This window comes from Nipponia nippon, unplaced genomic scaffold (genome assembly GCF_047370975.1).
Source record: "Nipponia nippon isolate SJK-2023a ecotype South Korea unplaced genomic scaffold, ASM4737097v1 scaffold_3, whole genome shotgun sequence".
Taxonomy (NCBI): Eukaryota; Metazoa; Chordata; class Aves; order Pelecaniformes; family Threskiornithidae; genus Nipponia; species Nipponia nippon.
In genome coordinates, this window is record NW_028262347.1 from 73,723,083 (window position 1) to 73,749,731 (window position 26,649).

The following is a 26,649-nucleotide window of genomic DNA, read 5'->3' on the forward strand; positions in this document are numbered from 1 at the left end:
CAGCTGCTTAGGATGAAGTCCCGGGTAGTTGCAGCACGTGATAGATAGGGGATTGCAGAGCTCTGAGTGTGCTGCGCATTACTCAGTGCTCTCTCAAAACGAAGTTGAAGATCACTCTGTAAATGAGCGGCTGAGCCTTCCCTTCCCGTCAACAGAGGAACTAGATTTTATTTTGTGGACAGCTGGCTAGTAGCAAATACTTGACATCTTCCTCTTATTTGTGGTCGGTGTGTGTCAGTCCGCCAGGATGGTTGTCATAGCCCTCATCACAGGAGGAGGAATGGAGAAATTTTGGATGCTGACACTGGCAGTGACAGTACTCTTAAGCCTATATTCAGGGAATGTACTACTCTCTTTCAGGTGTCAAGATTTAGCACCTCTTATGTATTTTGATTAGCACTGAATAGGAGATTTTTATCCTTAGTGGTGTAGTGGCTTGTCGCATGTAGATACCATTTATTATGAACTAAATCCTGACATTGAATATTATCTGACTTCTCTGAAAGCCAGCCCCTCTTGAGTGAATGTGGTGTTTGACAAGTAAATAATAGTGTACGGTGCCCTATGAACGTGTTTTAACCTGCTCCGCATAAGTTTTCTTAGGCTTGATGCATGTATTTAGAGAGAGTGTAGTATTCAAGACATGTAAGGATGGAAAAGTTTGTTTATGCATTCAATGATTTCTTCTTGGGCAAGATTCATGTTGATATCACTCTACGCAGCATTTTATTATCCTGCCTCTCGTACAAAGAGGTATGTAATCTGAAGTTTGGGGGGTGGACTTATTTTTCAAATAAAAGCCACTAAGGCCAGCACTTTTGTCCTCTTCCATGTCTTGTGAAGTCTGTGTGATTTCTAACCCTTTATTTCTTTTTTCCAGGCTATTCATGTTTGCTGTTGGGCAGGGCAAATCAATCTTTTCTAAGTACTCTTTAATCATAAATCTAGATGTATTAAGCTTGCTATTACCTAGCCAGTGGTAGTCAGAAACAGAAAAAGGCAGGAGGGAATATCTAGTCAGTATGGCTGAACTGTGATTGGGACCACGGGGCTTCTTGCTGTGTGTACTTTGACTCTTGACTGCAGTGATGCTTTTGGTTTTGTTGGTGAGCTGTCTTTTTTTTGCTTTTTAATTTTATTTTTTTTAATAGAGGCTACTCTAGTATTCTGTCTAATTAACCTGCTTTGCAATGTCTGTTTTGTGTGTTCTGAATGTTCATTTCCCTTAGCTTATATTTCCCCTCTGGTTTTCAATAAATCTTGGTGCACCTTTGTATCCTGCCGTCTTTTTTGCTCTTTTTCCCTAGAGTGTTAATTCCCACCCCTTGAATATCTGTAAAATCAGCATTTTATTTTTTCCCTCCTGAGCAGCTATTGCCATCAGCTGTTATAAAATAATGGCTTTAGATGTGTCCCTTATAGTACATTGACCCCTCTGTCTGATTTATCATTAATTTCCAGAGATTTGTTCCAGGCTTGAACTAATTCCTTCCCCCCAGGGTCTTGAGTTAAAAACCACACTGAAACCCGCTTCCTTGTTCTTTTGTACCTGGGATATTAATCATATTGCCACCAGCACCCTGGCATATGGAGGCATCCTACTACAGTTAAAGATACTATGAATGTCTTTCATTGGCTTCTGTTAAACATTCAAGCTTCTTAAACTTATTTCTGAGCTTGTATCATATCTTGCTGCTGTTTATATCTTGCATTTTTTCCTCCCCAATGTGCACATTCTTACTTAGTGAAGTAGTAGTGTTTGTCTCCCTCAGGCTCCTGCCCAATTACTTCTTTCTACTGCTGCTTCATGCAGTTAAAAGGAGGTGTGCCGACAGGCTGGGCAGAAGATACGGCCGTATGCAGTAGAACTTGGGCTCCACCTAACAATGTAGGAACACTTGTAGGTTATGGTTTTGAGGCTTGGAAGATTTTCTCTGTGTAATTCAGACTAATGAAAGAGGATAATCTTATGAGTGCTGCGACATGGTCAGTCAGCGGAAAGTATTGTATATTGGGCTGTAAGTTTTCTTCATTTGAATGTATTGGTCTTAGTGGGATGTGTCTGGAACTAGCAGGAAGAAGACGTGGTCCCTGTGAAATCAGTGGACAATATCTGCTTGGCCCTACTGAGCGTAGGACACAAATACTGGTGTGTTCACCGCAGGATTGTTGGGAATGAAGGTAAAGGAATGTTAAGACTTGTGACTCATCACAGTGATATCTTCTCCGAAGTTACCTTTTCTAGGCACTGTGAAAGCTATGTTGCCTCTTGAAACTTAAAATCATAAATATCAACTAGTCCTTTGGAGATAATTCCCATGCCAGGGCGCATTTGTTAATGTCCTGTTCCTTCTTAAAAGTGCCATCAGCCCTTTCTAGGAAAAGGGCTGAAAAGGTTGCTGTGCGGGAACCTGTTCCTTCGTAGCTAAGGCTCATCCATACCCTCTATTTTCCTGTTGCTGCAGTGCAGCCTGGCAAGCAGTTACAAACTGCTGCTTAGGATACGACTGCAAACGTGGCGTGCCCGTATATCTCCCTCTCAAGACAACAGGAGCTGTCAGTGCTTGCTACTTCTGAAAATTAACACCCCAGAAAAACTAAATCCACCCTGACCCATTATGAATTTTAGCCGTCCTGATATTAAAAAAGAAAAAAGTTATTTTGACAATGTGAAAATCTTGGTACTGAATTGCTTGATTTGGAATTGCTTTGTACAGCTACTGGAGTGGTTTAGTAACCTTCGATAATAATAAATAGAGTGAACATCTATGTATATGAAGCAAAGAATAATGAAATGTATGTTTTGTGTTGCTTGTTTGCAAACCTGATGCTAACTAAATTCAATTGTAATCTACAAGGATCCACAGAAGCATTACCCAGCAGAGCTAATATGTAACAACAATACAGACAAATAAACATTTTGAAAGGAAAACATCAAGTCCTTGCTCATCACCATGTTTATTGAATTAGAGACTTCAAACGCTGGGGCTGTAGCATGGCATACAGCTTGCTCCTTGCTTCTGCCCAGTGTCAGAAGGACATGCTCCTTCTGATGCCTGGAGTAAATTTGCCCAAACCCCAAGTATGTCTTGGAAGTTTTGTTTCTTGCAGGGATCTGTGTATAAAGACTCCATTTGTGAGGCAGAAACTACAAATAGTATGTTGTAGTATGGTTAACAAATGATATCGAGAGCTGTGGAAAAGTTGTACTGCCACATTTTCAGGTCTGCTTGCCAGATTGGGGGCATATGTGGTGGTAAGACATTGCTAGTCATCCCTTTGCACTCATGCCTGGTATACTTGGTTGTTTATGCCTGAAGTCTCAAATACCTGGACACATTTTCTAGTAATATTAGGCCAGAATTTTTAGGAAGTGCCTAGCCTAAAAAATTCTAAGCTGGATTTATAAATGTTAGGGTGAAAACAAAATACATCCTCATGTTTTTGTTTTACTTCAGGCCTTAAGTTAGACGTAGTGCTTATACCACCTTTCCCCAAAAACAGGAGGGATAGAGACCTAATAAAAACATAATGCAAGCTGAATTCTCATATATTCACAGATATCTAGGAGATGGAGCTTTAAGAGAAGCAGAGATGCAACGGCTTCCGTGCTAATGTCATGAACAACAGTCTTGTGGTGTGTACAGTGTTACCAACTACTGGTGTGTGATAAAGCTGCCGAAGTGATGGCAGCCACTTAGCCGTATACTAGCTGCCCTTAAGTGCCACTAATAGCCTGTCTGTCCCTGCTTGGGCTAATTTACCCTGTGTTGCTGAGCTCCATGTTGTGGAGCATCATTTGGCTACAGGGCAGAGGGACCTGTCTTGGTGTTTGTGTAGGGGTTTTTTTTGAGAGTTTTTTTGTAGTGTGTGTAGGGTTTGTTATTTTTTTTTTAACATATCTGGCAGATCACTGCATTGAAGCCATGACAAGGTGTGTGATGGTAGTATGGAAACCAGATGCTGTGGTGACAGTGTTCCTGACAAGGAACCAGTATTTCGGCTGTCCTTTATGGGTCAGCTTTCAATTGCTGCTCACAGGAGGGATGCGATGGGCAGCAGCCATATAGTGATGGAACAGCACATGCTGTTTCTACTACAGGAAAATAACCCAAGATGCTATATTACTACCAAATCTTTCAGACAAAAGGGTCATTTGAGGTTTTGGAGGGCTGGGTAGCTGTTTCCTCTCTTCCACTTCTCTGTGTGTTGACTGCTTCCCATTTGGTCTGAGCTTGTGGGAAGCACCCACAGTCAGGCATCAGAGCCTCTGTGTTCTCTTTCTTCATCACTGTTCCCCGATTTCTCTCCTGGAAACCTCACCCATCACACTTCTGCTTTGAAACAGTTGTCTCCTGGGCAGTCGAAGGAGTGCAGTGCTGCTGGCTTGCTTGTCGCCCCTCCTGCCCATCCATGCTGTCGCAGACACGTTGCAGAGCGTGGGAGAGGTGCGGGTGGCACAGTGCCAAGCTGGGCCAGCTCTGAGGCTGGGTGCCTGAAGCAGGACCCAGCTGTGTTGGGCAGAATGGCTCAGGGCAGGCTGTGGGAACGATGTTTTGGACCCTGTGGTGGTACTAACGCCTAATAATTTTGGTGGTGTTTGGGACTGTGTACATTTAGAATCAGTCTTACTGCAGGGTCTGCGCTGCAAAAAGGAATTTACAAATAACTTCGGGGGGGGGAAGTCTACTGGAAAGCTGCAGTTTCTGCCTATTTTGGTTAACTGATTCAGCCTTTCGAGGTCATTTAGGGTGGATTGATATGTTCTCATTCTCCGTATGTGCGGCAGTGCAAGGATCCTGCAGATTGCAATAAACGGGGAAAGGGAAGGAGCAGATTGTCCTACCGGAAAGTAAGAGACTCTTTCAGGATTGTGTAGGTTGTGTAATTTGAAGATCAACATTGCTTATGGTGAACAGATGGAGAGAATGATTAGAAGCTACAAGTGCCCTCCTGTGCTATAGGCCCAATGTCAGATAAACTACCTCTACAGAAAATTATCACTTTCTGAAATTCTAGGACAACTGTAGGTTGCATTCTATGAAATTGAGAGAGAAAACTGGTGTGAGGAGGAGGAAAGGATCTAGACTGTTAACTGTGTGAGACTGCAAACTGCCTCTTGGGAAGCTTAGATTCAAGGTGGTTTTAGTGTCTGTGAGTGCTCAGCATTGTTTTTATGAAACCGTGCAAGAGGAAATTCCCATTATTTCAGACCCGGAGTTCACTGTGGCTGTCATTAGTACAAACTGGGGTGATTTTTTTCTCTCAGTGAAAGGCATGCTCACCTGCTTCAGAGGTCTAACAGTGCAGTATTTATTGTATGCCAGAGCACACATGCTAAAATCTGACCAAATAATGCATCTTGTCACATACGGCTGTAGTGAAAGCTGTAGACCAGTGCATGTATATTGTAACATATTGTGTAGTTAGCATTTAAGGTTGGTTGTGTGGGGTTTTTTTCCTTTGTTTTGAAAGATGTATTTAAGGTATCTAGTGAATGACAGTGTTGTAAAGCAATGGACAGTGATTGGGGCATAAATGGTGGATATGCACTGAGTTGACACATCTTCTCCTGGCTGGGAATGAAGCATCTGGCAAAACTACATGTGTGTCACAAGGATCTCGGTTAGAATTGATACTGTGCAAACTGGGAGGGCATACAGTGGAAGGCTGGAAAATCCTATAATTGGGTAAGTACATGCTAGTGTCTGACCAGAGCTTGGCAGACAAAACGATCAGTGTTGGAGCAAGAAAGCACAGCAAAGTGTCTTAATGGAGCTCTTTTTGCCAGTTCTTTAAGAGCTGTGATGAAAGTTCTGCTTAGTAAGTAGAAAAAACACTGAAATTGGAAGAGGGGGAGAAAAAAGTGTATTTTCCCAAGGATAAACCAAACTGAACTACAACACGTAAAAAGGAAGAATTTGGTCATCCTCATGGTTAAATCAATGGGAGTTATGTCAGTGAGTTAGGAGGGAAGATCGTCAAGCCATTCATCCACCTCTCTAGCACCAATGGAGGGCCGTCCTTTCTCCAGCCCTAGAAGCCACAGTCGTCTTGAGCACCCACGGCAGTCTGAAGAGCTATGTCTAGTACAGGGCCAAAAGCAACATCTGCTCTAATCCTACCTTCTTAAAATGCCAAGGAGTAGTCACCTCTGCAGGCTCTTCTTAACAGGAGAGCCTCTGTTCAGGGCCCAGGGCGAGAGCTCCACGTATTTGGGCACGTGTGCTCTGATGTACAAATGGCTCATACACAGTAGATGCTATTCAAAATGCTTTTAGGCAGTGGGTAAGAAGCTGAAAGTGTTGACACGTTCCATGTACTTAAATGTAAAAGGTAAAAGAACATTTTAACTGCTGGCACCCCTGAGCAGCTTATTTTTGATGGTGGCAAATACAATGGCAGGAATATGCTGTACCAAGGGGAAAAGGGCAATGGCCAGAGTATGACTGTGTATTGTTCTGTTTTTGCAGTTTAGCTATGTGTGTTCATGTGTGTAAACATACCTTACAGAATCAGAATATGCAGCAATATGGAAGATGCTACCGACACGTGTATATAATGTATGGTATTACATACAGAAACTGTTTATTAAATGAATGCTAAGATTGTGAAGTCAGGCACTCAAAGCATAGGAAATGCCAGAATTAGATTTGTCTGCACAACCTTAATTCAGCCCCTTTGTGCATATGCATTATGATACAGTCTTCAATTACATGATCACATATCAGACTACTGAAATGATGGTGCTGACAGAATGAGGATATATTCAATATTATTATTTTAATCCTTATTGTTTGTGTGGCCCTGTGGTAGGCATATTCTGAACTCATTCAAACCCCATCTTTAAAAACAGCAATTCCATAATATTATTGGTGTAATAAACACATGTGAAAATTAATAACTTCCTATGGATTTCTCTGTGATGTTTATCACTAAATTATCTGTTCATTGTAAAGATGTTAATTGATTCTCACAACATCCATCTTTGTTGGCATTGTATCCATTTTACAGATAGGGGGGGAAAAGTTTTTGAAGGGGAAGAAAACAGCCCAATTCACTCAAATCCTACCTATGTAGCTACAGTCAACTGAAATCCTGGCAGCAATCCAGGTCATTCAAGTCTGCCTAATTCTGTATGTTTGTCTGGGGGGTTCCTGGACCACCTGAAAGTATTTGAACCCACATACCCCAGAGAAGTGCCCTTGCCACCTGGCTAAGGGGAACCCTGAGGAAAAGCATTTTCTACCCTTCTTCCAAAGCAAAGCTCCTGTGCATCCAGGAGGCAAGAGCCACCGGTAAGCCAGGCACCAAGCTGCCTTTAGGAGGGGGACTGGGCTTTCAGTGTGGTTGTTGATCCCAGGTAGATACAGGCATTTAGCCTTTTCTGTTAGTTTCCCATGATGATAACTGAAGAGAAGGTATTTAGCTTAAGCAGAAAGGATGCTATTGGAAGGCCTCTGTTCAGTCAGTGGAGAGAGGGTAATGCAGAGTTTTGTTGGACTAGACTTCTACCTGCAAGCCTTCAGAGGTACCCCTCTGTCTCCATTTGATGGGTAGGGAAGCTATCTGCTGTGATAGGCTTCTAAATTCATCTGGGTCAGATCTGACTTTTCAAAGTGTTGTTTTCACTTTATTATAACTGTTTATCTTTAAAATACAGCATCACCTGACTGTAAAATATGGCATCCACAAATATTGTCTGGGTGTATCAGGTCAGAAAGTGGGGTCTGTATGACTAAGGGCTTCCTGCAAAGATTTTGGATTCCTGCAAAACTGTCCTCCTTTTGGCTTGCAGATGTCTGCTGCCTTCAATTCTCATGTTCCAGTACCTAATACGAATGAGTTAATGGTCCAGCAGGCAACTTTTAAGTATGCAACTCGTGTTCATTCCCAGAGCTGGCTCTTCTTGGGTGATATCCTTCTAGAAAAAATTGGAATGCGATCATGTAATTAGAGAGTATCGGAATGCATATGCACAAAGACTGAATCTTAGCTCATGCTTTCAATGGCTAAATTAGGAATGATTGTACAATTTTAAGTATAGTATTTTGTAATTAAGTATAGTGTTTTGTGGAACGCTCACTTTTATTCAGCCTTTTTTAACCAGAGAATTTTCATAATTTAAAGCTGAAAAATAAGAAAATTATCCTGTAGTGCTCCACTGCCCTTTGCTTCTCACTTAAGCCATCAGAGGGCTGTTACTTACAGATACTCAGTAGAGAGCACTGCCACCTGAGCTGGTGGAGTAATTGCTGGTAGTAGAGTATTACTGCTGCATGCACTGGCTGCTAAGAGGTGTTTCTGCTAGTAGCTGTGAACAGCAGCAGACGGGTTGAGTCAGTCATAAGTCCAGCAGTTAACTGCGGGTCATGGGGGTAGTGTCCTCTGGCAGTGCTGATGCATTCTGCTGTGCATTCTAACTTATTTTTGTCGTTCTCATCTTCACCTGTGCTGCTTGCTCCTCTGCTCCTGCCAGCCCCTGTTGCTCCTTTTTTCTCAGTGCTACTTTTCTGTGCTTTTAGGTCTTTTTATTGAGTCAGGATGCTTTGTCTGTCTTTACGATTTTGAAGCAAGCCAGAGGGGTGTGAGGTTTTGCTCTCTTGCTAGTGCTTTCCAGTGCAAACACCTGGGAGCTTTCTGATGACTCAGAAGAGCTGCTGGAGGAGAGGCTTGTGAAGCAGATTGGCATGACAGGGGTGGCACGCGGAGTTGTGTAGGATGGAGCGTGCCCAATGTACCAGGCTGTCCAGTCTGTTATGCAGAAAAAAACTGCTGAAAATCAGCATGTGTGCAAACTGAGATCCCCCTCTTCCCCAGACTTGGGCTACGTTCAGGTGGTTGGTAGCAAAGGGCAAGTCACAAGGATCACATTCCCTTAGTCATGTTTCAAGGTCATCCAAGAATGGTTTAAGTGAAGTCCCTTCACAGCCAGGGTGACCTAAGACAACATGTGGCTCAGGTCATGAATGGTAAGGCATTTAGCTGCAGTAGTTCGTTTTTTCAATTTTTATACTCGTTGTGGAGGTATTGGCTGCTGCATTTATTTTCTTAATGTAAAACATATATTATATTAGGCCAACCACAATTAGGAGTGTGGCATTTCTGATGAAGTGGTGGTAAAGGTTTGACCAGCAGTAGCGTGCTTCCTGCTGATACTTACAGCACATATTTAGGGAGAAACGCAAACTACGTAACAGAGGCTTTACAGCATAGGTTGGAGAGAATTGTGTCTTCTGAAGAGGACTAGTGCAGAGGTTTAGTGAATTACTCTAAAATTTACTTTGCCTTTTACTGCGAGGCTGCTCGTGCTGATTGGTTGCATGTACAGCAGTTGCTAAAGTAAGAAATACTGCTTTACATTCAAGGACACAGATTTTCATGGTTGCATCTGAAAAAATTGTCGTAGCTGAAATAAGCAACATTATCAGCAATATCAATTTTCAAAAATAATCTGTATTAAACTATTATAATTCAAGTTTGGGGTATGTAAGGTGCAGCCATATTTGGAGGTTCTAGTCAGGCTGTTGTATTGGTGATCATATACTGCAAGGAGGGATGAGGATTTGCTGCTTTGCCAGTTTTAATAGAGGCGAGGTAACTAATTTGATTCTGGATACTCTCATCATAAGTTGCTTGAAGGTGTTCAAATTTGCTTATGAAATAGTCCCTTCTGAGCTAAGGAGATGGAAATGAGACACTAAAAGGCTTTCTTGAAGTGCTTCCATGTTTCTCAGCTCAGAACATCACATTTGATATTAATATTAGGTACTGAGGCAAAGTCATCAGGTAGAAAAGGGAGGAAATGTAGAAATAGTAATTTTCTTGTGTGTTTCCTCAGGATGCTATTTTGAGGCTTTAAAAAAAATTCATGCTTTGCTGATGAGGCTGCTGTAAACCAGGGAAGTGGCAGATGTAATTTAAGTCCCAGGGCCCTGCCCTAGAAGAGGTCCAATACTGGCAGCATACATATTGCTTATATGAAAGCGAACAGATGGATACATTTGGTCAATTCTGCCGGGTTCATATGGAAACCTTCGGAATTTTTCTTACTATTTTGAGTGGAATACTTAAATCTGTTATCTGATGAGAGCCTGTACTTGCCTGGGATGGGTGCTTTTGTAGCTTTGAGCAGGGAGTATTGCCTTACTGTGGATGTCTTCAGATCAGATATGTTTATCTGACTGATGGAAGTCTCCTCCCATCCCCCCCATTCTCCAGGACCAATTCGGCTACTGGAGGAGTGAGCTGGATTTTTTTCAGCTTCTGTGGCATGAGAACTGTCAGCTGAGTCTTAATCACAGAGTTATTACTGGTAGTGAAAATGCAGGAAAGAGAAGAAATCCAGCTTGCTTTTCAGATGCTAGATTGATTGCAGAGGCACGTTTTGGTTATTGTTGGGGTGGGGAGGGGAGACGAAGGAGGAGATGGGGAGAACAAAAACATCGTATTTTCTTTAATTAAGAAAAACACTAATTTTCTGATACTAATTCATGCTAAATTCTTGCTGACAGTTTTTGATGTTTCCCAATTCAAAGCAACTGAAAGCAATCAAGTGAAAGGAGAAGAATGGAGAATCAAAGAGGAGGGGTGTAGCTGTAGTAGAAGAACACAGCTCAAAGTGTTAATACTTAATCGGGGGGGGGGGGGGGATTAATCTGTAATGCCTGAAATTAGTCTGAGTGTCCTCATAGGTTAGTGTGTGTGTGCATGTGTGCACGTGAGTAATGATCTGATAACTTATCTATCACGTCAAGGAAAGACTTGGCATATGACTAAATAATTCTAAAAGCCTGTCATACAGATGTGCCAGCATCTATATTGTCATCTAGCTATCTTTTTTCAGGTGTAAATGCTTGATGTATATATTGTCATATGCTATAGACACTATCAATGACAGCTCTGTTCAGTATTAAAGTTCTTAAAGAAACTCGCTCTTGCATTTGGAATCACATAAGAAATAGGATACTTTTATCAGCAAGTTTTAGCTTTAAAGCTTTCCAGGAAATCTGTAAACAAAGCAGAAAAAAAAAATGAAATCTCCGATATTAAAAGCATGCTTCTATGAAGATTGCAGTTGTGTTGAGTGCTCATTTCTTTTTCTTTCTTAAAGAAAAAAATTTCTTTGAACCATTAGTGGCAATAACTTTCATTGAAAATGGGGGTTAGAAAAGAAGAGTAGAAGGCGAGCTCATTGGGAGAGAGGAAAAGGGCTTGAATTTGACAAAATAGGTGGTTCTCTATTTCCATCTCATGCTCTTGAGCTGTGTACTTCTCACAAAATCAACTCCACCCACTGTTGCAGAAAATGCCCATCTCTTGGTATCTTCTCTGGAGGTTTTGTTTTGGTAGTGCTAGTGCTAGTTTTGGGGATTAATATGAAGAGCCCCATCAAAGTTTAAGTAGTCATACCAATACAGAAAGATCCATGTATACTATTTAAAATACACTTGTTAACAGTGATTTAACAGTCATTTCATTCTCTACTGTTCATCACATTCACACATGTGGGATGGGCATTAACAGATTGAGCTACATCTTTTCATTTCAATTCTGCGGCAGCATCTCTTTGCAGGAATATTTTATGTAGTAATAATTTTCTTCCTATTACAGATTTTTCTAACTATGTTAATGGCAATAGACTGGCCACAGAGACATTCGTGAGAACTACCTTTGCAGTGACATTTAAACAATTTATTTGATCTTGCTTTAGCTTACCTGCTCATGCCTTTTTTACTCTGTTGCCGACCTTAGGAGAACTTTGTGTATAATCATGGGTCTTTCAATCACATTTAACTTAACAAAATGGTATGCAAATCTCTGTGATATGTCACTTCTGAACTCTTTAGGATTTGCAGTGTGTATGCTATCAGGTGGATACCCCTTGACTGTATGGGCATGTTTGAATAGCAGCTGTCCAGCAGCTCTGAGGCCTGTTGCAGAAGGCAGCATGTCTTAGCTGAGAATGCTCTCCTACAGGTGTGCAATTGTTGGATGTGCCTTGACTTACCCAAAGCAGGAGGTGCTATCATTTTTTTTTTTTTGTGGGGTGGGTATGGTAATGGAAAAAGCAAAGCAGAGAAAGGTTGATGGCAAGAGGGGAGTTCTATATATCTCACACTTAGCATGTTGTATTCTCATCATCTCATCACGTAGAGACATTGAAAGTTGTGTATTTGTGCCTGAAATGTGTTACTGGTGTGGGAGTGCTCTTGGCTAAAAGCCTAAAATGAGGACTTTTGCTTTGTGAGGGCATACCTTGTCCTGTGCTTGATGTAGCTTTTCCCATACTGGACTATGTGTAAGAGTGCTCTTAGGATGAGAATGGTTAAAACCAATTACCACTGGCACTATAGTTGTTAACACTTGTATCAGTTTCTATCAGAATCAAAGGTCCTAGTGTAAAGTGGTGTTATAAAACCATCCAAGCCAAAACCAGGGAAATCGAAAGAAAAAAATTAACTGAATTAATTGGCAAAAAATATCTTTATCAGCTTTTTGATTTTTAGTATAATTCATGGAAATGAATTCTGTGAAATTTTCATTCTGTGACAGCTGATTGGGTGGGAAAAAAGTAGGATCACTGCTGAATGTTTACATAGACAGGAACATTCCCATTTGTTAAAAGTAAAAGGCTTGGACGCTAACATCATAGAAATCTGTGTGTGTGGGTTACCTGCTGTATTATGTCCCCTATTTGGGAAACACTTGAAGCACAAGATTAATCTCTTCAATTTCTGTAGAAATAATAATTTTCTTTCTCTTTTTATTTAAACCAAAGATAAGCCCACATGCTTTAAGTTTGGCTTTTTTATAAACATTTGTAGAACGAGGTGCAGCTTACTCTGCTGGCTATATTTCATTCCTTTCCATTTCCTAATCCCAGTCATGAAAACAGAGTTACTGCCTCAAAGTTATGTGAAAAGAAAGCCGGTTGCTTGGATGGGTCATACAGCTGGCCTTAGCATGTGTTTGTGCACAACGTGTTGTTACTGCATTACTGAACTGGATTCTTTGTCCACACGTAATAGCCTGCCTACAAACGATAATGATCATGGTACGTGTCACGCTCGCTTCTCTACAGCACTGAAGCTCCTCTGTTGAAGGGGAAAATTCAAAGCAATCATCAGTTCTCCTAAAATTGTCAGTTTTGGTTTCCATGTTCATGCCAATTTAGTGTCTGGGTCTGATTTTTCCATTATCCTGCATCTTGTATACAACTATGGTTTGCTGTCAGAAATGAGTAGTCCAAGGATAAGACAAGGGAAAATCAAGCTTTCTGTCCCTGGGGTAAAGGAAATTATATGTAGTTCAACTTTCTCAAGTGACAACATTCATTAGGCTGTTACTACAGACATCTGTATGTAGCCACAGATAAGTTGGTATTTCCTGGGCACTTCCAGTAATAAAAGCCTAAATCAATGTTTACAGAAGATGTTTAAGCTTTTTTTCAGTGATTCCTTCACATGTAGCTTTTCTTTAAAAATCTGTGATGGAAATGTGCCATCACAGAAAGCTAAACCGAGGGTCTAGTATGAATTTCCTCAGATATCCTTCTTTTGCCTTCTTTCTTTGGATGTGGGCGTGGGTGCTGCTTAATGTGTACTCAACCCGCGTGTACATTCTGGGTGCTCCCATCTAGGGTCTGCATTAGTACCAGCTCCACTGTTGCTGTATGGAGAGCACCTTAGCCATCTCTCTACTGAAAAGAAAACCCAGAGGAGAAGATATGAATGTGGGGAGGGAAGAGATAGTCCTTTCCACTTACTTATTTATTTCCTTTGTGATTTGTGGTTTGCTTTTTTGTTTAGTTTTATTTGTTTGGGCAAGTTTCTTGCCATTTACCTTTGCATTTGCATTTCCTATTGATTGGCAATTTTTAAACTGTTTATTGTGGTCTTTTGTTTAGCTGTTCAAGAGCTAAAACAAAAGCCACCAGGCCCAGTGAGGGACACATTTGCATGCGGTGAACGTTGCCCGAGGAAAAAGTAATTGCTAATGCATATTTATGTGGCACAAATTTGCCATTTGTTTATGCATAAAATTATCAATAGTGCAGGGCGGCCCAGCCGTAGAAAATGGTGACCTTTTTAGCTTAATAAATAGAAATCAGCTGTTATTGTGAAGAGATCAGCCATTTATTCTGTGTTGAGGGACACTGTCGGGAAAATGTAGATTGGTGCCGGCAATATCATTAAATGGAAGGCCAGTGACCCTTTCGGTATAGTCTATTATACTTTATCTAATAGGAGATAAATGACTCTGGTTGGCAAATAGATTAAAAAAAAAAAAAAAAAAAGGAAAAAACCCCACACGAACCCACCCCTAAAAAAAAAAGAAAGGAAAAAAAACCAAAACAAAACCACGAACCCACCCCTCCAGACTTCTCCCTCATTCCTCAGCCATATGAACAGGTAGATACTGGGGAGGTAACCTTGCACAAGCCAGCTGGTGTTTTTCTAGCAGAAAAGTTACTTCAGAAACAAAAACAACAAAAAAACCCCAACCCCAAACCAACCCCCAAGCCCACTCTGTTTAGACTGGTTTTGACTGTTTTGGAGTGGGAAAAACAACCAGAGCCAGCCTGTGATTCTTCCTCGTTCATGCTGTCCAAAGCAATGTTCTGAAAGGCCCATACATGGATCAGATTTTGGCTTGTGAAATGAGAACTCATAGTTTGAAAGTAGGAGTTAGGGTCTTTTCTGAAGACAACAGGTTTTCAAAACGAGGTGTGTTTCTTCTATGCATTCAATTTTTTTAAAATTTGTCAGACTATACCCCAAGACACTGAAGACCTCATCTGCAGAAGATGTAGCAACACAGTTTTCTTTATGCTGCTCCATTAATTCACCTCAGCCTTAATGGGCAGACTTAAGACTTGAAGAGTTAAAAACTAACAGCCGTAATCCTCAGGAAGTTCTTGTGAAAATGAAAGTATATGCAGAAAACCTCATGTTTCTGTGTTTCTCTCATTCTGTTCTTTGTAGTGCACTGCACCATGCATAACTGGAAGCAGCTTTAACTACCCCACAGGTGAAATGCGGAGAGATGTGAGTCACAGTGACTGTAAATGGTTGCGTTTTCTGTGCACGCTGTGTGGTGGGCTGGGCGTTTGAATTTTTTTTTTTAATCCCTGAGAGAGATCCAGCAGATGTTTGCGATGGCAGTATTTTACTTTGCAAAGGCTATGTTAGATTGAGACAGCCTTATCTGCATACCCAGCCTGGTTAGATGAGATCCCACCCACCACCACTGTGGGACTGCCCACCTTCAGAAGATGGAGGCTGGCCACTGCCCACCCTTCTCCCTTGTGCCTTCATGAAGTCCTGCTTTTGTTCTATGCTGGGGAAGGGCTGATCAGAGTCATTCTGCGGCTTTGCTCTGTTTGCTTCCTAAAACACTTATCACAAGCAAATGTCGTCGTCGTCGTCATCATCATAGAAAAGCCACCTCGATGTTTGTCACTGAGTGACATCTTCCTGGTGGCCTCAGTAAAGAGGGAAAGGGTTGAACAGAACAAAGGAACTTGCAGATTGCATCAGTGGAAGCCTCTCTGAGGCAGGGCTGTCTGAGGATGATGGTGTGGAGGTTGTGGTCAGAGGCAGGAATTCTGTCTTGAAGGTTGTCAATCTGTTTTCACCACTACTGAAATTCAGGGAAAGTTTTAAAAACAAACCAACCAACCCACATTTTAGTAAAATATAATAAAACACATAAAACTTAGGATATATTATACAGTATATGATGTATCACTCTCTAATAATGTTGTAAAGTCTTTGTAAGGATGTGTGCTACAGTTTGAGACTTTTTCATACCTAAAATTTTCTCTCATATTGGGACAGTTTTTAGAAAGGGTTTCTTCAGTCTCCTGTTTATGCTTTTCCTTGCATTTAACTCCTGTGTACAAAGCTCTTGCCTGCTTCTGGAATGCTGCCCTTGCAGTCCTCCCAAATAATGGTCCCAAAACCATGTTGCTGTAGAAACTAAAACATTGTAGAACATGTTATGGAAATAAAGAGAAAGTCAAAGAAATAGCTAAGAGTATAAATTTTCTGAGGTACATCCTGTGGCTACCATAGTTAAGATGAAAGTGAATTTAATTGCAGAATAGGATCTAGGTTTCTTCACATGGCAACAGGTCCTTTTTTTGCTGGTTCTGTCACTCCACTCAAGACCACAGCCAAGAACCACAATTTCTGAAGTCTCTGTTAATGTTTGGGGATTGCCTCATCTTCTCGTTAATAAACAGTTGTAATTAGGTGGTATTTTACCTTTACAAACACAGTTTTATTTTTACTTCAACAAACTAATTAAGCTTTGCTTATTTCAAATAGATCTGATTTTTCCAAGGGTCTTTTCCCATACAGATGTCTCCAGTTCTGCTCCTGGGGAAGAAAAGAAATCTTCCTCTACATGTCAAAGCTTACAGCCCGTTTTTAGCCTCAATTTTGCTTTTTCTTTTATAACAGTCATAAAACAACCCTTTTGAAGTATGCTGTTTGACACCAACTAGGAATTTTTATGTAGATAAAATGAACAAGTAGAAAATGCGTAAGTCTATTGTATGGGAATAAACTGGGGTCCACACTGTTGTAAATTAACTTGGATCAAGCTGAGATTCTAGCTCAGGGTGGTATTATTGTTATTGTTGTTATTACAGCTACTGTTGTATTGCTACATATTTTTTTGTTGTATCTGCACCTGTACCTGCCCAGGCCTGGTTGTGGCAGATACTGTGCTAAGTACAGAGAAATAGAAAGCAAGGCTTCTTCAGAAATCTAGAAATATCAAGGTTTATGGAACATCACACAAGTTTTGTAAAGAGGAGTTGGTTAAGGGAGGAGGTAGGTCAGAGACAAGACAAGGATGAGCAAGAATCACTGATCAAAGTTTGAAGCAGAAAACACAAGAATGAGCAAAATGAGTATTACTTTTTTTCCTTGAATTCTGCTTATATGAAGAGGACAGGGAGTAGTATCTTGCCTTGGTTCCAGGTTGCTGGGAAAGACAAAAACATGATGGGGAATATTTGTTTACTGTAAACAAGCGTTACAGATCTGATCGTCCTGTGACCTGTCTTCATTGTCCTGGGATCTCATCCTAAGTGGGAGTGAATTGAGTGGGGCTTGTTCTTTCCCCAGCTCCTGGTGCATGTCTGCTGTATTAATGATGTGTTGGTTAGGGAAGGAAGATAAAGGACAAATTTTATATTATGCTAATTAGTTGATGAATGTTTAATAAGATAACCAAGGAACAAGAGTTAAGCAATTTATATTTTCTAGTTCTTTGAGATGCTGGTAACCGGGTCGTCTGATAGGTCCTGCAGATCTTGACCTTTCTTTTGTAAAAGGAAATTTTGATGACTTATCCTCACTGAAGACTCACTTGTTACCCCTTCTTCAACATAGATTTACTTGAAAAGCCCATAGAGGTATTCATCTTCCTAAGAGCAGAAAATCCTGTTTGAGGAAATTTTTATACAAAATATAGAGAACACATTTCTGTTTGCTCATCTGATTGCTCAAAAGTAATATAGGAAATTGAGGTTTATCTTCACAAAGTTTGCCTGCATGCAGAGCTCAGTGATGGCTGTCTTTTGAAACCTCATGCACCAGACTGCTCTTGGTGGTAGTCTTATGTGCCTGCTGCTCTTCAGAGTGCTCTCAGAGCTGTAGGGGTGGCAAAGTAATTCCATCAAGTTAAATGAGTAGAGAAAGTGCCTGGTTTTATATATTGAGATTACTGATTTCAGAGTTTGGTTTTGTGTGTGTTTTGTAGTTTAAAAATAAAATGAATTCCTCTGTATTTTTATTCATACATATGTTTCATACTACAAATGATTTGTTTTGGTTAGACTAGATTGATATTGGTAGATTGTAACACAGCTTAGGGATGCAAAACCTGACTGAAAGGACCGCTACTTCGCACCTGGGATGGTGCAGACTTTGGCTTGTGTGAACTCGGCATGTCATGTCCCAAGTATGGTCTCAGACTTGCTTATGCAAGTGTGTTCACGTGATCCAGCTAAACAACAGTCGTACTAGAGACTTTTTGTTTTCAAATCACTGCCTTGATGTGCCCATAAAACTTATTTTCCCAGTTTTGCAACCAGGTAAACCGAGGCACAAATCTAGTAACGTGGAGCCTGTGGCTAGGCAGGGCCACCTGGGTCAAACAGCCCAGTTACGCTCTTCCATGCAACAGTGTCACGGGCCTCTGCAGAGGGGTCCCAGCTCCTACCTCATGCATCCTGTGCATGTACACCTCGTGCCACAAAACACTTCTCTCTCTGCAGAAGGCTTGGGGATAAAACAGCAGCAGCCATTAGTGTAATAGGTGCCCAGAGAGATCTGGGCCGCATCGCACTCCTGAACTGTGGAGGACGAGGTGGGGTCTGGGAAGTCACGCTGTCTAATGTTAGTCATTGAAGTTCTGGGCTTTGTCATACCGGGGGGAGATGCCGCTCCAGCACCCATGCAGCAACCTCAGGTGCAGCTCAGAGAACCGCAAGGCAGGGGCTAAGTCACGGAGTAAATATGTGAGTAACCCTCCTACTCACAGGGTGCCAGCTGAGAGCAGAGGCAAATGCAGAGGACGTCTTGCTCCCAGTGTCGTACTTGCACTGCTAACCATGCTAAATGGCTAATCATGCAAGCATGTTAGGCTGAGGATATAAAAACAGAATCAGTGAGTGTAGGTTAGCTGTTTAAACACTCAAGAGAAACAGGAATATATAGTCATATCTTTCTCCTAGTTCAATCTTGGTATTGATTTAACATGATAAGCGGTGCCACTTTAGTTCTAATAATGTCTACTTTTATTTTCTGTCCCTTTTTTTTTTTGCTATTACATATTTCTATGGCAGCTTTTCTATGTGATATATTTTGAGTCACACATTAATTTACACCAGCCTCTGTTCTGCAAAAAAGAGTTCATGAACTAAACGAAAAGGAGCGGGGAGGGGGATGTCTAGCAAAGCCCAGGCTTTTGTTTCATGTTTTGGATGTATTTTCTTTTTAAAATAAAATTGTTGATATGCATTTGCTTTTATTTTTCTAGCCTTCCTCTTGCTGATGACCAGGTTCCTGTTTGATCCTGTTTACAAGCTTCCGAAGATTGAAAATAACCCCAACTCCTCTGCATTGGGTAGGAAAACAAAACCATATAAAGACATACGGCAATTACTCTGGAGGGCTAGCAATATGGAAGAGTGTGGTATGAAGGAAGAGCTTGTGGAGAAAAAGGAGAAGGTTACTAGGCTACCACAAAAGACATTAGTGTACACAGTTTTTCTCACCCACGCTTTTGGACTGGGGAGGAGGGGGAGGAGTGGGCGTATCAGCAAGTAAATAAGGATATTCTCCAGCATGTGTATTCCCAGCGTAAATGTCTTAAGTTTATGTATACTTTCTGTTACTCATTCAAGCTGCTTTGCACTTCTATTTCAATCTATTCAAAACCCCCAAAAAGACAACTTTAAGAAATTTTGGGGTTTGTTTTTTTTCTTTAAAATTTACTGGCAAGTTAAAGAATTTTCCCTAAATTACTATAAACTCGTGGATATATGTACAATATTTCAGTAGTATTGATGTGTAAGTATATATATCCCAAGTACTAAATTTTTACAAATACTTTATAAAATGACATTTCTTGCAGTTAGGGAGAGTGGATGGGGAACAATCTGGTTAAATGTTGTTGGCTTGACAGGAGACTCGGATACAGGTAATCCCACAGTTAATGCATCTGCTGGATCCTGTAGTAGTCTTTGTGCTTAACCTGACCGCCGTGAATAGCAAACGATTGCAGAATTAAGGTTTCAAAGACAAGCACTTCCTTTTAGTAGTGTGGTTTTTATCTTGTTATTGTGGACTTTAGCAAGAGTTGAATGTCAAAGGCCGTTGAGTGTGGTGAGTTTGTCCTAGGGTTAGCCTTCACCTGGCTTGACCAGGTTGCTCTCATAGTCATGTATTCTGATATAATTAGTGCCTTTGCAAGGGGAGTGGTAATTGCTACCACATCAGGATTAGAAATGCACCCGCAGTGACAGGTAACGCTTATGTCCAGTTTTCATAGATGAGAGTGAAGAAAAGGTGTGTGGAAGGCAGCAGAGAGCCAGGGCTAGCGTAATGGAGGATTTATGGCCAACTCTCAGATGAAACCCTGGGACAGCCTTCTCGATTTCAGTATGATTTTTGTCAACATGTAGAGGGCTATTCCACTGTTCTTGTCAGGACAAAATTTCTAGTTAAGTTTGAATGCTGGATTACATGACTGATAATATTCTGGTGTAAATCAGTGCTTTCCTGCTTCGTAGTGAGACCTTAAACACGCATGCGAGATGACAGTTTAAGTCATAGTATTTTAAAATGATTGATTCAGATATGAAAAAGTCTTATGATTCACTTTTCTCTTTCTAACTACCAGAAGTCAGTTGTGACGTTCTTGTATTTTTTCCCTCTTCTAAGTAAGCTTATCAAAGAAGAAATCATTAATTTACCAGCCAGTGCTTAATAATCAAGGAAGTGAAACTTCTACTTAAGAGAGAAAAAGAAATTCTATGCTGAGTTGCTGAATGACTTTTATTATTTAAAAGTTTACCATGTACTGGGCAACTGATTTCTTTTATTATTATTTTTTAAGGCTTTCATTCTGAGAGGGGTCACTAGCCTTTGAGAATTGAGGCACTTTGTTGACAAATCTGTTCTCTAAATTGCACAGCGTTAATTAGAACTTTATGCTGCAGATTCTTACTTTTTAATGTGGGTGGTGGTATCAACAAAAATGACTAATGAATTTGATTGAAGATGACTTTAAAAGGTCTGCCACCTGTAGATAAAAATGTGCATTACTACACATGGTAATTATCAAGACTGAAGGCCATGACATGATCCATTGACCTTCTGAAATCAAAACACTTACTGTAAAGAAAAAACGGCAGCGATTTCTCCATCTGTGTTAGTATGGGACACATCTGTATATTCAAGTATATCAATACACTGTAATATACCTAGGGGGAAAAAAAGATACTTTGGATTATGTTAGACCCAAGTTTCCCGTCTTCTCCTCTACAGGCTTGTAAAGCTCTTGCTATTTTTGTATGTGTTGAGGGATCTTTTTTTGATCTAATGAAATAGATTGCTAAAAATATTCGGGTGTCTGAGACGGCAGCAAAACATCTCTGAGCCACCCTACAAAAATAAACTAGTTTTGTGCATGCAGGATGAAAAAGTGTACAGGAACAGATTGCGGCTTCAGGCTTTCTATAGGGGCATTTGCATTAAGGGAGGGGAGCAATAACCCAGCAACTATCATTGTAAAAATTATGAAAAGCGCTTTGATGGTCCTTTTTAAAATCAGTTCACTAAACAGGGGCCAAAGCAAAAGCCTGAAAGGCAACTCGTAGTTTGCCATTAACAACCTCAGCCCCTCGCTGCTATTTGGAGTTGAGAACGAGTGCTTCTGCATCCAGTAATGGTGAGAAAAACTAAAGGGGAATAAAGGATGCGAATGAAAGATTTCCTGTTTTCACATGAGTACTTGGAACACCAAGCAAGCGAAGAAGCAGCAATTTTAGCTAAGCTAATGTAATAGAAGACCATTGCACCCAAACTGTCTCAGCAGAACTTCCTGCATAATTAGATTGTAAATCTTCTCAACTGAGGAAGTTTTGCCCAGGGTCAGAGTGTCTAAGTAATAATCCATTCTACATAAATTAGAAAATTTGAACTGCTGGGATACATTATTACATTAGTTTTGTTTTTTATTCCTAATATAACTAAGGAGAACAAATGCAACAATTCTTTTTCTTTTCTTCTTTTTAATTATGTTATGTCTCTTTAGCTTTCGATTACCTCAGAAGGCCTTTCTTGTAGGTTTTTGGACTTTTCCTGAGCAATGATGATGAAGTTGCCATCTAGGCAAATTAATACATTTTTAATAAACTTTAGAAAGTGATACCACAGAATCCTTTGGCCACCGGATTCTGTGATATCACTTCCTCAGTGAAGCACTTAGAGATGCTGCTGTTCTTTTTGTGCTGCAGTTTTGTGATGCTGAAGTTTTGTCTCCCACTATGACCCCCTTGTTCTGCAAAGAATAAATTGCCATCTTCAGGGTAAGAATTAATGGATGAAAATTTACTAATAACTAGTTTACAGCAAGCAGGCTTCTAAGTTTCTTAATTGAATGATTTTCTTTGAGGAAAAGAAGACTGTGGGTACTTGACATGCATATACAGCTATATGTAAGAGTGACAAGGGTACATTGTGAAGTCATTATTTGGGCATAAATCACCATTGAGATTTCAGTATTTAATCTGCTTGAAGGAAGCAAAGTTCAGTGTAGCACGGATTAATTTGTATGGACTTGTCAGTGTTGTGGTTCACCTGCACCTGCATTTGACTTTCACTATGAAATAGAGGGGAGTGGCCAACTTTTCAGGAGAGCCTTTTGTACTTAGAGCTTTTGGGCTGGACTCTAGGGGTGTCTGTGTATGCTCCACTGATGCTAAAAACCAGAGAGAGGAGATGTGAAGGGGCTTGTGGAAGTGCTCATGATGCTGCAGGCTCCCAGTTCCTGGGGCTGCTTTGGGCACGTGCCAACTCCACGGTCTCCGTTAGATTCACGTGCTAGAGATCTAGACCTGCACAGTGGTACTAACTGGTGGCAGGGTTGCAAAACCAACTTGATCTAGCTCTATGATGTCTTGTTGTTGTTGTTGTATGCGCAAGCGCTGAGAAAAATGTAATATGAGGAAGATGTTGGCTTCTGTCATTAATGATGTTTTTAAATAACTGTCTATTCTTACTGAAAATTAATATGTAATATTGTGGTAATTTTTTTGGAAAGAGGAGGAGGAAACTGTCGGGGGTGGGGAGGTAGTGAACTCCCTATCTCCCATCTACTTCCTGTGATCAAAGGTAGAAAAATGAAAAAATGGAATAGATAATTCTGTATTTTCAAATGCAGGAGTGTTTTGATTACCTGATGCTGGTTCTGTGAGCTTAGCTGCCTAGTGAGTCGGTGGTCAGCCTACTCTGCAGAGCACTGGCAGCTGAAGGCAAAGCAAAAGTTATGATGGAAAAGGCAAGTGCTCTCAAAGGTCCTGGAAACAGAGGTACTCCCAGACTCAAGGATGTGCGGTCACCCTTCTCTCTGCTGCTGTGCAAGGAGCAGACTTCAAGATACTTTTTTATTTTTCTCTGTTGCTGTGAGACTCCAATGGATGTGAAAAAGGAGTAACGCTTTAGAAGACATAAGGGAAAAAAAATCAAGATCTGTGAAAGCCCTTTGAAACTGGTATTTTGGGGAAACACCAAAGCATTCGGGTGCCCTTGGAAACATACAAGAGCATTGGAAGTCAGGAGATAAAACATTGTTTTTTACGTCTACTGAAAATCCAAACTTGCTCTCATTACTGCCATTATAATCCTTATAAAATTACTTTTACGTATTTAAAATTTTCATTATTGTTATTATTTATTTATTTAACAGCAAGTAGCTGTGTTTTTTTCTCAGGAACTTCAGATATAAAGAAAATCAGAAATCAGGCCTCAAGACTACTTTTGAGGCAGAAATAATCCAACCATTATTTCTGGTGTAAAAGGTTTGTGAATAGCATCATTTGCCTAGAAGCTGTTTTCCAACCTAATAACTCCCGGAATAATGACCTAAAACTGTTTCCAAGAGGATTAAGGCCCATATAACTATTAGGAAGTATAAGTTTTTGAAAAAGCTTCTTTCTGATTGGCAGAGAGGTGAGTTCTGATTTAGGTTAAAGCTGCTTGCTTAGGAGAACCAGTTTCAATCTCTCTGAAGTCAAAAGTGTTGAAGTAATCCTCTGGAGGATTGTCTGAGGATGGTTTTAGTTTTTTTTCTCCTTTCTTTATATATATAATACATATGTGTATATATAGATATTACTTATTGCTATAATGACCTCAAAGGTGGTCATTTGACTGGGTTTTTAATCCATTTGGGAGGGGTTTTTTAATCTTCTGCTTTAGTTTGCCTTGGGCAAAAACTGTTCAAAATGGGCTGAGATTGCAGCTGAACACTTAGCTTGTTGGTTAATCATCACTTGAACACTCTTCATTGGAGAGACTGTGGAACAGAGGATTTATTATCTGTAATGATATTGGTGTGTTTTTAAGGTTGTACGTGTTGTATGCGCTTTACTCTTGCTAATTGCTTTTTTAGCTACTGTGATCTATAAAGGGGAGGGAGGAGAAAACATGATCTCAGGCTGACTCGGGAATATCCGCTGTACAGGGGTCAGGCATTAAGAGTTAGAGGAATTCATGGATTTGTAGCTGAATCTGTTTGATAAAGAGCTGCTCTCCGAGTTGCATTTCTAAACTGCCAAAACTTCCCAACTGCACATCAAAATACTGGTGACAGAAGTTCACTGCAGAAAGCACGTGAATTCACACTGAAATGGCTGTTAACCACCTGTTGTTTTTCACCTTCTTGAAATAACCGGAGCTAACACCATAGCTTCTGGCAGAATCCCAGAAATGTCTCAGCAGATCCCAGCGAAGACCTGAAATCATCAGTGAGTTCAGCCAGCTTTATCCTAGGGTGCCTTCACCGAGAGCAATCAGGATTGGTTTGCATCTGTCCCAAGAGCATACTCATGTAAGAAGGTGAAATAAACATCTGGCATTAGCAAAGTAAAATAGAATTATTTGGTTTATTTACCTGAGGAATTAGTATCACTGGCCATTCAGAAATTTGTAATAGTATGCATATACTATATTAAGTTGGACCTTTAGATAAGTTTGGCCTTGTGTGTAATTTAAAGGTGGTTTAGCAGACCTTCTCACTAAGGTAACAGTAACATTTGGCTGTTAACTGAGTTCCTATAAAAGACAGGGCTAGTTTTGCGTGATACTGAAATCCATCTTTAAAAAAATGCAGAAGGGATTTAATCAGTGATGGTACTTAACATGCAGCTGAACTGGGCCCGGTTTTGAAAAAATTACTCTAATTTTTGCATTGGTTGACTATAGCCACAATAGAGAAAGGCAAAGAAGTGTTTGCTGATCAGATACATGGCCAAATTCTTATTTCTGATGCAGGACGCACGCTGCCAAAAATCTGATGCATATGCTTATGAAAGGTTTTTCTGGTTCTATATGTGCTATGAATATATTCCACATGGCTTTGTATAAAGTGCTCTGTTATTTCAGTAAAACACAAACCACTAAGCTAGATCCAAGGAAGGTGAAGCTCTAAATAAAATTATTTAACGTTTTATGACTTTGAAACCCTGTTTTAGAGTATATTTGCTTCATTAATTTGTGGCTTTGGTCTCAGTTGGGCAAGCATTGAAAAGATAGGCAAAATTTAATGGAAAAAATTTTTTCACAAAGTTCTCTTGTTGCAGGTAGGCTAGCAGACAGGGAGAAGAAATTTCCTTTTTATTTTCAGTATTCTAGGTTTCAATTTTAAATGAGGACTACATAGTTTTATTTAAAATATATGGTTTAAGGAATAATGTTGCTGAAGATGTTATTTGATTAGGCAAGCAGTTTTGCCAAACCACAGTGTGAACACAAGTCTTTCCTGGGATTTTAGCGGGGGGGGGGGGGGGGGAATCTGTGCTCCCTCAACTCTCAGCTGTGGGACTGAGGGTGTGATTGCACATTATTGTCTTCGCAAGCCCCTACACAGGTTTACCTGGTGGCCTGAGAGCTCCTCAAGAGTGTCCCCAAGCAGCACTAAAAGTCTGGCTGTTGCCTAGCTGGTTTCCCCTCTTAATTTGAGAACTCTGAATTCTGGCATTATAATTAAAAAGATGAGAAGAGTGAGTGGATTAGCTGCAGAGGAATAAAGTTGGGTAAACCTAAGCAGTAAACTAAGAGTAGAACTGCAGAGATTTTCCCTGTTGCAGCAACAGGTTGCTCTAGTTCCTCCCCATTTCTTTTAACCCTAACTACCTTTATGTAGTCAGGTACTAGAGTAAAATGAAGTTGAGAGAGTGAACACCTTCTGGTGTTCACCGGCCTCAACAGAGCATCGTCTGTGCAGCTGCCAAGTAAATGCCAAGCATAAGGCTGATTGTGGTCATTGCTTATACCTGTGTAACAGCGGTGGAGATTACTGGGTTTGGGAATTGGAGAATTTCAGGACAGCTGTAGTGCATAACATGGGCAGGGGAAGTGTATCAGGGGGGTCTCATGTGGAGGACTGGCATGGGGGCAGTGATAGCAAAACCGGGCTTTGAGGTCTTGTACTTGGTTCTCGGCAGCTGCAGTCAGAACAAGTGCTCTACATCCCTTTGCTCAGGTAATGGGGGGGGGGGGGGGGGGCGGGGAAGTGTGCATCAAAGAATACCAACATCCTGCAGCTGCTTTTTGGTGAGCCACTGTAAACTTAGAGGTAAAATTTGAAGACGATAATGTCTTAAATAGTCCAGTGTTTTGTGCCTTCCTCTTCAGAGCAGAGTATATAAGATAAGGACAATGTTGTGATTGACAGCTGGGGAGTGCTGAGTCTCCACCCCTGGAAAATTAGGCCTCCTTGCAGCATCCTCCAAACTAAAGCACCTGAAGCCTCCAGCTGCTCCTGAGTCATTGGATGGGAGCCCTTGTTAAGCAAATGGGAAAGGGGGGTCCAGCAACTGGAAGCTGTGAGATGGGAGAGCCA

General features: G+C 40.7%; 1 protein-coding gene across 9 annotated transcripts in view; it reads left to right on the forward strand.

The window, feature by feature from the left end:
- SOX5 (SRY-box transcription factor 5) overlaps nucleotides 1-26,649 on the forward strand; it is a 645,708-nt gene that overhangs the window by 141,945 nt on the left and 477,114 nt on the right. For all 9 annotated transcript variants that reach the window (XM_087765890.1, XM_087765888.1, XM_087765887.1 and 6 more), the window contains exon 2: nucleotides 19,060-19,146. The gene's annotated coding sequence lies outside the window, so the exon portion shown is untranslated. The remainder of the gene's footprint in view (nucleotides 1-19,059; nucleotides 19,147-26,649) is intronic.